Source organism: Euprymna scolopes, chromosome 10 (genome assembly GCF_053919585.1).
Source record: "Euprymna scolopes isolate OS-2025 chromosome 10, ASM5391958v1, whole genome shotgun sequence".
In the NCBI taxonomy this organism is placed as follows: Eukaryota; Metazoa; Mollusca; class Cephalopoda; order Sepiida; family Sepiolidae; genus Euprymna; species Euprymna scolopes.
The window spans coordinates 110,628,519-110,644,237 of NC_136491.1; the positions used below are offsets into that span (position 1 = coordinate 110,628,519).

General features: G+C 31.3%; 1 non-coding gene across 1 annotated transcript; it reads left to right on the forward strand.

Annotated features, from left to right (window-relative positions):
- Positions 1-9,386: 9,386 nt before the first annotated feature.
- Positions 9,387-9,583, forward strand: LOC145286778 (U2 spliceosomal RNA). Its single transcript, XR_013869165.1, has one exon. It is a non-coding gene; the product is annotated as a U2 spliceosomal RNA (small nuclear RNA).
- The last annotated feature ends 6,136 nt before the right edge of the window (positions 9,584-15,719 follow it).

The following is a 15,719-nucleotide window of genomic DNA, read 5'->3' on the forward strand; positions in this document are numbered from 1 at the left end:
TTTATTTTTTTATTTTTATTTATTTATCTTGTTATCCAAAAACAGATGCACCAAGTGAAATAGTCTGCTATACATTGCTCTTATCGCAGATCCTGAGTCTTTTCACATTATATCGGCTCAGGCAGCTACCTCGACCTGAAATCGGTAGATTCGGGTCGACGTTTTAACCGGTAAGTGCTACACATTTTGATATGAACAGTACAGAAAAGAACCGACCTCATATATTAATTTGATCTCTTCAGCATTAGCCAATCAAATTACTCAACAAATCTTTCATGGTTATTTCATGATCATGTGAATCCATTATATTTATCTTGTTTCGTCTTGTCTAAAACGTCTTGTTTACTTAGAATGGCTGCTTTATTCCAAATTGATGGTTGTGTCTACTTAAATTTGTGCCAATTTGCATTAAATACTCATCCCGATTTATCTCTAACTCTGCATCGAACAGATATTATAATACATAATTCGCCGCACCTTAACATAACAAAGGTTCATACAAAACTTCAATCAGATAGGACCAGTAGTTTCCGGAATAAAAGTAGAACAGATAGACTGATTAATAACAATATAATATGAATGTTTGAATCATATCGAACGAATGTCGAAAAACAGACAAAGAATACAAATAAAATCAAATCTTGTATTATTTGGATTAGTCGGATGTTAATCTAATAATGTTTCAGCCGATCTGAACTCAGACCTTTCTAAGGTGTGTGTGTGAACTCTGAAATCTACAGAGAATTTTGAATATTAAGTAGCTTATTCTTGTTCCGCCAATCATGACCTTGTAGAAATAAAGTACAGTAGAACCCCGAGAAACGGTGGCCCTAGGATATGTTTTTTTTTGTTTGTTTTTTTTTTTCAGGTTACGATATGTAATACGACGTGTTTCCTGCCCCTGGTTACGATATTTGCTCGGCCTTACGGTGTTATTTATAATGTTATTTGATTATATACATATGTATCATATACTGTATTGTATTTTGTAGCTGATTTTTAAAGCCGTATCTCGGGGGTCTACTGTAGTTTTCAATTGTATTCTTTGTATTGTCTGCACTAAGGACTGAACCTTCAACCTCCAGAAGGTAGTTACTTAGGACTGATTATTATTTAGCACATATAACTGAAAATAATTTTTTCCACGGATAATTCTAATATGAATTTTATATTTTGTTGTATTATATGTGCATTATATATAGGAGCATCCTGTACTGTTCCCTCTATTCGGCAATTTTAGCTTCTCCGAAGACTAGTTTTTACTTTCTAAAATACGAAGCCAAATAAAAACATACTACTTCATTAGAAATATAATATAGGATATCATCGTTACCGTCATAAATATGAGTCAGTCCCTTGCATTGAAAAATGGCGTCATGGTCTAAAGTCCTAGCAGGCAAGACCTGTCGAGCTGTCAAACTCTCTATAATAAAAAAAAAACTTTTATAAAATTTTATAGATTTTGAACTGCTACTAACATGATTATATTTATGGCCGTCTTTCTATTTTTTCTTTTTATAACAGTCCATTTTTTCCTCGAATTTTATAAATTATTTTTATAAATATAATAAAAAAATGCATTTCATTTTTTTTATTTCCTTCAATCTTAAAACCACGACTTCTGTGTTAAAACAACCTAATAAAACATGTTTATGCTTTTCACTAATAAAATATTTGTTTACACATAAAATACCGTTTCTATTTGAAGAACACCCCATAATATTCTGCAAATATATAAGAATTTGTGTGCATATATGTAATAGTGTCAAAACATATACTTATAGCAACTGAGCTTTGTTTGTTTCTTTATACTTAAAGTATTCGACAGGTTGACTGTTAGTCTGGCGAATTCTTTCGATGGAATGAATCACTTGAAGTGTATATTTTATACTGCTATAACTCCAGAGTATTGAATAGTTGTATGTATATATATATATATATATATATATATATATATATATATATATATATATATATATATATATATATATATATATATAAATTATTGTAAAATGTACAAAATTAAAATAAGGATATGCCCACCACACATACAGTCATACAGTCATTAGAAAATTTCGAACTGGACATGTTGAACTTTGTGAGAAGTCTAAAAGTTAAAAAACTCAAAATACATGAACCTTAAAATAATAGTATAAATAAGGTATGCAATCAAATAATTGACAATCCTAACATAATAGTTCCAGCCAATGAACATATATATTACAAACTTTGAAACATATAATGAACTCATTCTGAGTGAACTAAATAAAAATTATAAAAAAACAACGGAAGATGTTTCTAATATAAATTTTTGTGAAAAAAATGATTATTTAAGATAAAGTAGAAAGACATACACCAATTTACCCATTGGTTTTGTTGAAAGATCATAAAACTGACTTCAACAATAAACCCAGGCTAAGATTAATTGCACCATGTGTTTTTGATTTAGGTAATATTAGTAAAACGATATTGGACAGGGTTATACCTACTTTAGAATCTAAAACCCAACATAACCTGTGGATGTCTTCTGATTAGGTTATAGATTGGTTCCAGAAAACACCTAAATGCACAAATAGTAAATTATAGTGCTTGATATTGACTCATATTATCCATCTATAACTCCTGAACTTTTGGAAAAAAAAGCAATACATTTAACAGAAAATGAAACAGATATAACTAAATTAGAAATAGAAATTATATACATAGCGAGAAAACACTTAATAAGGTACGATAAGGTATATAATGGACAAGAAATGATAGAGAAAACCAATTCGATGTTACGATGGGATCACCTTAATAGGTATGTAACTACTAAAAGAGAAAAATGCAAGGTTTAAATGGAGTTATATAGAAATGATGTATTATTTCTAGTTAATTCAAGCGATCGAATAATAAAAGAACTAGACAGAAAATTGAACTATTCTTTAATGAACTTAAGTTAGAATTAACATTAGACTGCAATTGTAAAATTGTGAATTTTTTTGCTATAACTCCAAACCTAAACAACAATACTTATGAACCGTATCACAAACCGAACCAAATACTATTCTATAATGAATCTAATCATCCTAAAATATGAATAAAGCAATTATCAGTATATCGAAAAGTGAAATGAAAAAGAAAATATGAAAAAAGTAATTATCAGTATATCAAAAAGAATATCTAGGATATCACAAAATGAGAATATATTCAATAAAAATAAGGAATACTATAACGAAGCATTGACTGGATCAGAATATCAAGGAAATATCAAATACATAAAGGGTGTGGATAATAAAAATGGTAGAATAAACTAGACAATATCATATAATATGAAGGGAAAAAGACATAGGAAATAAAATATATAAAAAAGTAAGATAAACATAAAAAGAATGAAATTAAAAATGATAAACAAGCATATAAAAGAAATAAAGCACTTATTAAGAAGAGAAATAGACGCAAAAAATAAGTTTGGTTTAATCCGCCTTTCGGTGAACATATGCGAAATAATATCCCTAAAGAATTTTACAAAATAATTGGTAAGAACTTTCCCCCCAGGTAATAGATTAAGTATAATAATTAATAAGAACACAGTTAAACTTTCATTATCAATTGCGGCGAATTTAAGTAAAACTATAAGTTCAAATAATGGTAAAATTAACAAAATAGTGAATAAAAGTAGGATTGAAGAATTAAATATTAATAAGAAATGAAACTGTAGAATTCATAACGAGTGGAAGGGCATCGTTTAATTTCTTTAATTGTATCCAAATGTGAGATTAAGATGGATAATAGTAAAATATATATATATATATATATAAATATATATATATATATATATATATATATATATATATATATATATATATATATATATATATATATATATATACCTAGGGGGAACTGATTGTTATTTTAAGGACAGATACAGAAAGTATATTGCATCATTAAATATTAGACTAGAAAAGGAACTAAATTGGAATGATGATAAGGATAAAAAAGGATAGGATAAGAATAAATATTAAGAATAAGAAGAGAAACACGATTTCATTAGGGAATTAGGTTCGGGAACGACGTAAGAATAAAATAGAATTTAAATTAAAATGGGCAATAAAGCTAGTAAATCTAATGTATGCATAGCGAGAAAATTTTTCTCCTTTCGCTAAAGAAAAACGTTTTATGGTATAAAAAAACTGTGTACATTAAAATAAAGTCCTATTATCGCGCCTTAGACCTGATTAAAATAACATGTATATAAAAAAGATTAAGGAACATATGATTATGAGTGAAATGTAAGTGTTGTAAGATCATTTAAAATTTAATACGAGGAGTTTAGGATGATGCAATAAATAAAGTAGTAGGTCGTTAACATATAGAAAATAAACTAAATATAACCTAAATATGGGAAATAGAATTAAATTTAACTTTAAAAATTGTTATTGGGAATAAATTAACACCAGATGCATTTCAATAGCACAAAAAAGAGACCAAAAGTAATTGTAAACAATTGAGAGATTATGATGGATTAAAATAGATTAAATCAGAATATAAGTTTGGAATAAATCTAGTGAGAAATTTAACCTAGATTGCTATAAAGAGAATAATGTGAGAACTACAAGTTTAAAACTTAAATAAGAGATTAATAAAGACAAAACAAATCCAAATAATGAATTAAAAATACAAAGGAATTTCAATAAAATTATAAATCGATAAATGTGGGCAAAATCGAATTATGTCCCTTATCGTACGGGGATAGTTAAAATTAAAAAACAAACAAAAATATTATGTCTATATTAAGGTTGAAAATGATAGATTAAGCTGTTAAATTTATTACATATTAATAATAATAATAATAATAATAATAATAATAATAATAATTATTATTATTATTATTATTATTATTATTATTATTATTATTATTATTATTATTATTATTATACAAATAGTACAATCTATTTAATTTTATTGTATTCATTACTCTTACCTTTTTTCTTTAATTTTACAAGGTAGTCACCACTTATCAAGGCCCGGAAGCCACTCGGGAATAAGGGTTATTGTTTGTACAGTAATCAATGAGATAGCGTTGTAGTAATCATTAGTATTGGAGATTTGATAAAGTGTCTTACTTAAGGGGGGGGTCATCAGGAATTTGCTTATATTGGACTTGAAGATATCCAGGTTTTAGTCAGGTGGGAAACAGGCAAACGAAAGAGAGTTCCACAGGCGTGCACTTCTAAGAAAGAAGCTTTGTTCATGGAATCTATGCTTTGGTTTGGTTTTGGCACAGATAAAGAGTGGGGAAAATTTTTGACAGTGGTTTCAGCTAGACGGGTGTTTATCGTGAAAGATTGGTGAGGGGGGACGATAGATTGGAGCTCAGACGAGCACTTGCTATGGAAGTAACGATAAAATAAAGGCAGGCTCGTAACGTCTCTTCGGTGGGAGAGAGGTTGCAGGGAAGAGAAAAGGACATCCCCCACTAAGCCACGAAGCCTATTTTGTACTCTTCTCCCCACTGTACCATGCACTTTAGATCAGAGGAGAGAGAATCAGAGAGAACTTTGTCATTTACGGCCTTAGATGTGTTGTCATAGATGGTCGTGTCATCAGCATAGATGTCAACGAATGATTTAAGTATATGTTTTGGGAGATCATTGATGTAGATCAGGAAGAGAGTTGGGCCCAAGGTGGACCCCTGAGGGACTCCAGCATTAATACTGTGGGCCTCTGATTTCTGTCAATCAATCACTACTTTTATGAGCCTATCGTGGAGAAATGATTTAATAATTGAGAAAACATTTCCAGTTATACCGTAGCTGGAAATCTTGTGAATTATGCCCTTATGCCATACCTTATCGAAGCCTTTGATATGTCAAGAGCAATTGCCCTAGAAAGGAAGCCTTTGTCGAGAGATTCAGTAATCCTATGAGATATAGCCGTTAGCACATCTGCTGTAGATCTGACAGAACGGAAATCATATTGCATGTCAATAAGAAGGTTATTTCTGCTGAGGTGGTTCACTACTTCTCTATTTAATATGAATTTCCGCAACTTACTCATGACACATAGGACACTTATTGGTCTGTACTGAGAGGGGACGACTTATCACCTGAATTCTTAAATACAGGGCATACTGATGAGGTTTTCCAGGGTGTTGGGAAGCACTTTTCCTTAAGGCAACGCTTAAACAGTTTTGTAAGTATATTAACATGTTATCATTAATATTAACAGGCCTAACATGTTTTTTTCTTATTATTGTTGTTATCGTATTCTTTTTCAAAAGTGTAGGATAGAGCGCCATTCCTTTCCTTGGATTATACCATTTTTATGCCTTAAGCCTCGCCTTATAAACATTGAATATCTATCAAGAGAACATAAAAACAATTTTTTTTTAATATTTAGAATTACTCAACCAATAATTGAAATCTAGTCTTCTGGTCCATCAGCAAAGGGTCTTACCATTAATTTTTTTTTTAATTGATTTAAGTGTAATCCTTATTTCTCTTTCTGGCTTTAAGCTCAGTTTTTCTGGTTATAGTTAAGATTGCCTGTTCGTTTTTAACTTTTCTGATGTCTATTTGATTGGATTATTAGACATGGTCAAACGGAATAGAAATTCATTCTTAATCTAAAGAAAGAGGGAGGGGTTTCACGTTTTCTAAGAAGATAATAATTAAATTAGAAGGGCTTACATCTTCTTCATAGTCGTTCCATCTGCGCTGCAGACACCGGAATTTAACAGGAGCAGATAATCTAGACTATAAACGCTTACTGCCTTTCACATTTTTTATTCATTCGTTAGTTTATTTTATTTTTTGCTTCTAGCTTTTACGTTTTATTATTATTATTATTATTATTATTATTATTATTATTATCATTATTATTATCATTATTGTTGTTGTTGTTGTTGTTGTTGTTGTTATTATTGCTGCTGAGTATTTAAGGAGTCATCATGTACCATTTTTAAAGTATTTGGTATGACTCAATCGAGGATTGAACCCTGGTCTTCGGGTCTACTTTTGCTATTATGACATGGATTGCTAAACTTTTCTCTAATCTTTATTTCTATTCCTGCTCCTGGTGTTAATCTTTGTTTTTCTGTTGTTTGCTACTGTCTCTCGCGTCTTCGTATTAATTTATTGGTTGTGTTCACAACCTCTGACGTGTTTTATTTTATTGTTTGTTTAGTTTATCTTAAACGTATTTTATTGTTATTGCTGTTGTAGTCGATCTTCACAAATCCTTTCCTTATCGATCTTGCACTTGTCGGCAACGAATTTTAATAGTCGATCGTCTCCGCCGACTACAGGCATTTAAGAATATAATACCGGTGCCTCCATTAAAATAAAAAAAAGAAACATCATTTTGTATCAGCTAACACCGACAGCAGCCATTTTGTTCTCAACTAATTCTAGTTTCTTACACCAGAATATTTTGCTTTGATTTTTTTTTTTTTTTTTTTTTTGTCATTCTGTCTTGTTTTACACTTGAACGCAATTTACTCAGGTGTACAATTTCGTCAACCACTTTTCTACACTTAAAAAGAATCGATTTCGGCGCCCGAAAAGAACAATCAAGTTCAGTCCCACTACTTCCTTTATGACATGGATTTTTTAAGCTTGGTTCTAATTTGATGTTGAATTTGATTCTTTTTTTTTTTAATTTATTTATTTTTTATTTTGGGGAAAACTTACTGAGTCTGCACACACATACATATATATATATATATATATATATATATATATATATATATATATATATATGTATATATATATATATAGTTTTTGTTGTTGAATTTACTGTTTAGTTTTTTATCGCTTATCTGTTTACGTAGTTTTTGTTGTTGATTTTTGCAACGATATAAAGGTTAACTCCCCCGCCTTGGAGATCCGGTGTTTTTCTTTAGAAAAACGCCTATTTTCATTAGGACGTATTTTATTTATTTATTTATTTAATTAATATTTTTAAAGCAGTAATCTACGGACACGCATGTTTCGAAGCATTACTCCTCTTCAGCGTAGCTTGACTGTTGTTGGGATTCGAACCCCGGACCTTATATATTTCAGTCCAGCGCCCTAACCCATTACGCTATGATACCATAGACAATTTACTGTTTAGTTTTTTATGGTTTATCTGTTTACGTAGTTATTGTTGTTGATTTTTTAAACGATACTAAGGTTAACGTCTCCGCCTCGGAGATTCGGTGTTTTTCTAAGAAAGTCGCCCATTTTTTATTTGGACGTATTTTTTATTTATTTATTGATTTATTATTTTAACAAACAGTAATCTACAGACACGCGTGTTTCGGAACCCTACTTCTCTTCATATATATATATATATATATATATATATATATATATATATATATATATATATATATATATATACACTATCAGGCTGCCCAGTATTGCCCAGTCGTAAATACGCTTAAATATGATATTTTCATTAATGCAGATTTTGTATTTATTATTACATTATATTGGACCCAATTAATATTTAAAAAGTTTTTTAAAAAAATGATTCGTGCGCCACCACCGAGTAACGAAACAAAAACGTTTAGCTTACGATTTACTTTTTCCTTTTACCTTAATACCTGAGCTATCGAGGACATGTTTACCGTAAGGTTAAAAATTAAAACATGCCGTTGTTCGAGTATAACCTGGCAAATTTCATTTCTTTAATTTTAACACTTTTGCTCCGATTTTACCCGGCTAAAACTCAACTATAAAGTATCGCATGGGTTTGAATACCCTATATATAATGTTTCATATCCGTAGACCAAAAACTGACAAAGGAGTTTGGTAGGCAAATTTTTTAAAACACATATATATACGCATACATAAATATATATAGAAAGAGGCTTGTGTTTACTATAACCATTTTACGCAAATATTACGCAAGTATAAATCATGTAGAATATCTGCATGAATATAATTAATTATCTGCATGAATATAATTAACATTAATTATAGTTATATAAAATATAATTAAGTAATACTTAACTAAAAATGATCATCCCATAAGAAAATCTAGAAAAATAATAGGGAATAAATTAAATGAATCTTTAAAAGAATATGCAAATTAGCTGATCTTTTGCAGATGAATGCAATCCCATAACCCATATAACCCATGTATATATTTTATTATATGTTATCAAAGTGTAGTATCTGTCCCGGCAGATGCTGCAATCAAAGTAATATGTGGGGTTGCCCCTACATATCAGGCCATTGCTTTTGATCAATCAGTTTTGGTTAATGTAGGGGAAACTCTTCACAACAATTGTCAGTATCCAGTTCCCTCTCGGGTGAACTAGTTCCCCTCCCCTCACTCTCCACATTAAAAAACGGCCTTGTGCCTAATTTGCTCGGTGGGGAAGCAAATAAATAACTAAAAAGAAAAAAGACTTTATTCTTTCTTGGCCTTCGGGCCAAGATCAATGTGTAGTAAATGTTCTGATGCTTCATTTAAGTTAATTGGTTCTTGGTCAATGCAGGGGAAACTCTTCATACCAAGACCATTACTATTTTTGGATATTACCAAAATGCCCTCTTTTTGCCCTTGTTTTAAGGGAAGCTGGTTTTCCTCACTTTAAAAACGACATTGTGCCATATTTGCCTGCAAATAAATACCTAAACAGAAAAAAAAGTTGTTTTTTTTTAATATGAATATCAATACACAAAAAAAAAATAAAATATAGGAATAATTAGGGCTAGGAAAACAGCATATTCTTTTCATTGTTTTGACTCTCGAGTGTGTATCCATTGCTATCTTATACGCGTTTATATAGAGTGATATGATTCTCGGTTAATTAACTGTGTGTCAGATATAGAGAGTCAAAACAATGTTTCATATCTCTAACATAATAAAGTCACATTTCTATCTGCCAATTTTGTTTGTTCACAATATACTTTATATATATACATCAGATGACGTAATAACAGATGACGTCATATATAACATCATAGTAGATAAATGTTCACAATATACTTTATATATACAACAGATGATGTAATAATAGATGACGTCATATATAAAATCATAGTAGATATTATAATGGATGACTTTATATATGACGTCATATAATTGACATTATAACAGGACATATAACGTCATATACGATGTATATTTTCGACCTGGCAACGCCGGGCATATGCATCTAATATATGTATATATTTATATATACATATGTATGTATATAATATATGCATATACTATTGATGTACCACTTATCAAGGCTAAGATATACTCGAGTATAATAGGCAATGAGACTGACATTGTAAATTGAAAAATAAAAATTGAAAATTGTTCCAAAGACTGGTCGACCTTGCAAAAATATATGTCCAGAAAAATTCCGTTTTACGCTAGGCACATGCAGAGAGAAAAGAAAATCTGTTTTCTGCTAGGAAAGTCTTACATAGCAGTAGAGATGAAAACTATTAATGTATCTTCTGTGACAAAAGAGAGTAAAAGTAACTTTCCACAACATTTCCACGTCGATATTGTACTCTCTTAAGGTAGAAAAAAAATACTCCGCGGAGCTCCTGTCGAAATATAGCAGCAGTATTCTTTGGAAGTATCCGTCTCTTATAATGGTAGAGGATCCTATTAGGATTCGGGTGCTTTCTGGCGTAGTAAAATAACCTAACCATTTTTCTAGTTGACCTTAGCAACGAACTAGATATACGTCTTCAATTAAAGATTTGACCTGAAAGACTAAGAAACGCATAAAAATCAGCGATTTCTTCGAGAAGAGTGCTATTCATTTTAAATACGGCAAATCAGCGTTATCGAAAGTAGAAAAGCTTATCAGCGATATCTTGATCCTAGGTGTTTCTCTTTATCTATCTTCCTCTCTCTCTCTCTCTCTCTCTCTCTCTCTCTATATATATATATATATATATATATATATATATATATATATATATATATATATATATATATATATATATTGGTCCCCCGACAAAAGGAGGGTGGACCTGTAAATTCACCCTTGTCCGTTCGTCTGTCCGCCATTTTCTCAATAAGTACGCCTTGGAATTTTTTTTTAATTTTACACAAACATTAAACATGATATGAGTAAAAAAAAGTAACAGAATGGATTTTCCGGGAAAACTTCGGTTGCCCTCCCTAAGGGTGCATTTCGGGTCAAAATGGCTAAAATTGACACTTTTGTGCTTATTAAAACATTTGATGACTTGGATTTTTATAAAACTTTCTGAAAAGTTGTAACTAACTGATTTCTATATAATTTTGTTTGTCTATACTTCGCGATAACTATTGGGTGTGTCCCAAGTGCTCTTTTAGGGCGAATAAAAACTCCATTTTTTTGGGACTGTTTTACCATATTTGTCAAAATTTCCTGTGAATGTCTATTTAGCAGTTTTGCATAATGCTGAACTCAAATTTAAATATGTTAGGCCTTGGGGACTTTTGGGGCTAAATGGGAGGGGGGCAAATGATGGACTTAGTTATTTTTTGTTTTGTTTTGTATGGTGCAGAACTCAAATTTACATATGTTAATGCCTAAAACTGCACTGTTTGTTCACTTTCACCAAGAATTGACGTCCCCTAGGGATTTGGGGGCTAAATAGGAGGTGGGGTCAAATGCTGAAATTAGTCATTCTTTTATGCCTCGTCCACTGGGCACTCACTGGGGGGGGGCATGCATGCTTCACTTGTTTATTTTTGATATCTAAAGAAAAGATGGTGGTCATAACTATTAATCGGATATATAAACTTTGACATTTAATTTGATTATTGTTATTTTTCCTCTTTTTTTACTTCGTTACCATATTCATACTTATCTGTAAGAGTTGGGAATAGTGGGTAACTCTCAATGGTTCTTCGCTTCATTGACTAGAATAAATAAATGCGTGTATATATATATATATATATATATATATATATATATATATATATATCCATATATATATATATATATATATATGGATATATATAGTAATTTTTATGATTTTTATATATATATATATATATGTGTGTGTGTGTGTGTGTGTGTGTGTGTGTGTGTGTGTGTGTGTGTGTGTGTGTATAAATATATTTAAATCATAAAAATTACTATACACACACATATATATATACGTATATATAAATTTTGAAGAATATGCCAATTAATCTATACAGAAATTTTCACATTGCATCCTCGTGATGATTCCAAAGGTAATTGAAATATACATTTTTATTACTACATATTTTCATAAATTACTATGAATATGAATATATATATATATATATATATATATATATCAAAAACTAGAGGCCTCCTGAAGACGAGAGCCATTCATTTCAATTGATGCCAGATGTGGATCAGAATGTTGATGATGTAAAGAGAGAAGCTTGGTTTTAGATGCATTAAAAGTAACTAGCCACTCCTTTCCCCATTGTACCACGTGCTCAAGATCAGAGGAGAGAGAATCGGATTGAACTTGGTCGTTTACTGTCTTATATGTGCTACCATAAATGGTAGTGTCATCAGCAAAAATGTCTAAAAATGATGTAAGGATGTGATTTGGAAAATCATTAATGTAGATCAGGAAAAGACTTGGGCCCAGAATGGACCCCTGAGGGACTCCAGCATTAATACTGTGAGCTTCTGATTTTTGCCCCTCAACTACTACTCTTATGAACATATCAGAAAGAAATTATTTAATAATTGAGAAGACATTTCCAGCTATACCATAGCTACAGATCTTGTGAAGTAAACCTTTATGCTATACCCTATCAAAGGCCTTAGATATGTCAACAGCAATTGCCCTAGAAAGGTTGTCTCCGTCGAAAGATTTGCTAATCCTATGAGGTATAACTGTAAGCACATCTGCTGTAGATCTAGCAGAACGGAAACCATAGAGAGAGAGAGGGGGAGAGATAGATGGATAGATAGATAGATAGATAGATAGATAGATAGATAGATTGTTATGAGAATATATATCAATTAAACTACACAGAAGTTGTAATAATATATAATATATACCGAGTTATTGGCAGGTTGGTTAGTGCAAATAGAGTTCAAGGGGTGAAGGGTTACGTATGTCAAACGAGATAGCTAGGGTCGGCGGTGACAACCGAGGTTATTGAGTTCGTGTGAAAGAAAACGATGCATGAAAAAGAAAAAGAGAAAATATATTTTTCGTTTGCATACAAAAGCAGTCTGCCTTCTGATTTTGGGCGAGACAGACGTCAGAGCTTCCTTCCAACTTCAGAGAAGACGAACGTGTCGAGCGATTCGGAATGGGTTAAAAAAGGAATAAACGTAAGAAAGTTTAAGTGGTCGATAATGCGATGCTCCCCCCCCCGTCTACTCGTTAGGCGAATAAAGATGCCAGAAGATTGGTGTTATCTTCTTCGTCAGATGTTTCCTTTTCAGCATCAACCAGTGACGGCGAGAAATGCACCCACAGAGAAGACAAAGAAACAGAAAAAAAGGTTTGATAAATTGATCGCAATGCATATGCACATTCTAGAGGTGACACGACCACAATTATAGACACACATTTATAGATATACATACATACATGCATACATACATACATACATACATACATACATGCATGCATGCATACATACATACATGCATGCATGCATACATACATACATGCATACATACATACATGCATGCATGCATACATACATACATGCATGCATGCATACATACATACATACATACATACATACATACATACATACATAAACGCACACGGCTACGCACGCATGTGGACACTACGTAATAATAAGAGATCCATGTCAATAAAAATTTAAAAACACAGAAAAATCTTCTCCCCCGCAACATTACAATAAGTTATTTAAAAAATAACAATTCAGCTACGCATAATATAATATTATATGTAATAAGTTATGAAAACATATCTATATTCCGTAAGGAATCGTCAACCAAAAATGATGAAACATGGAAGATTCTGCGTGGCTTAATTGCTATATCTTTTTCATACCTTATCACCTTGCTCTACTCACGTATTTATCATTGTTCAAGCAATACTGAAAATCGACACATATAATATATAATCTCCTCATGACATTTTATGTACACACACACACACACACATATATATATATATATATTTCTGTAGAAATATATTTTCTTATTATATATCAATCCTTATATAAGAAGCTCAATGTAATTACAAAGCAATATAGAGAATAAATGACAAAAAGTTATATTCCAAAATTCATGATGTTGACCATCTTATAATTTATTCCTTTAATTCAGTTGACTTATACAATTCTTGACAGTATCTGTTTCGTAGCGCAAAATCAATCACTTAATTATTATATCAATCAGTGAATCTATTATGTCCTTAACTCATCAGAAGAAATAGCAACGATCAATCCGTCAAAAGGAATTGAAATGTGATTTGACATGGTAACATTCCAAAAATTATAAGAGAAGCTGCAGTTACCTTTATATTTTTATATTTCATATTTTTCCATTACGCCATATGGAATTGAAAATTCCATATGGCGTAATGGCCTGTTCATAACTTGACCTACGTGTGAATATACTTTATGTAAGATTTCAATTATTTAGACCCAAAATTGTCTGAGTAATTTCGTAGAGACTGCGGAGGTAAATTTTTTATAAATTGGACGCCAATTTTGACCCCTTAACATTAATTATTTTGGTCTCAAATCAAAATATAAAGCTTTACCCATGTCCAAGTAATCTACATCTAAAATTTCAAGCCTTTAGACCCAAAATTGGCGGAGAAATTCTTTCAACTTTGACATTTTGGCAGCCAAATTTTCGTCCCAAAACTGATTAAAATGCTTGCCGCCTTTCTGAATATACGTTATGTGTAAATTTTAAATGATTAGACCCAAAATTCGGTGATAGTTTGCTAGACACCACAAAAGTCAAATCTTTTGAACTTTGACCTCTCGGAATCTTAAATTTTCGACCCAAACCGATTAAAAAGCTTGCCCTATCTCTGAATACAATTTATACAAAATTTCAAATGTTTAGACCAAAAATTGTCTAAGTAATTTGGTAGAGACCGCAGAGGTCATTTTTTTTTTAACTTTGACCCCTATTATGACCCTTAACATTTATTGTTTGGGGCTCAAATAAGTTATTAAGTTAGATCCATGTCCAAGGAACCTATATCTAAAATTTCAAGTGTTTAGACCCAAAATTGTCGGAGGAGTTTGGTAAAGTTCTCAAAGGTCAAATCGTTGAACCTTGTCCCCTTAACAGCCGAATTTCTGGCCGAAAACCGATTACAAAGATTTTCCCAAATCTCAGAACCCTATATATCAAATTTCGAGTCTTTTGAAAATTACTGAAAATTAACAGAGTTATTGCGTAGGGAAATGTACGCAGACACCCAGACACACAAACACACACACAAACAGACAGACAGACTCTTTCACTTTTATAGATATAGTAGCATTTCATCCCGGCGTTGGCCGGGTGTTTGGAAGTGTGTGTTGAGCAAAAAAAAATGAAAAGTGCCCAGTTTAAGGTGAAGATGTTAATGTTTTTAACTAATTTATCGATATTTTCGTCTGAAAGGTCGAACTTCAAAACGATATTGATCTTGTAAGAGGCTGCAGAGGTCAATTTTTTAACTTTGACCACTATTATGACCCTCACATTTATTGTTTTGGGCTCAAATCACGTTATTAACTTAGATCCATGCCCAAAGAACCTATATCTAAAATTTCAAGTGTTTAGACCCAAAATTGTCGGAAGAGTTTGGTAGAGTTCT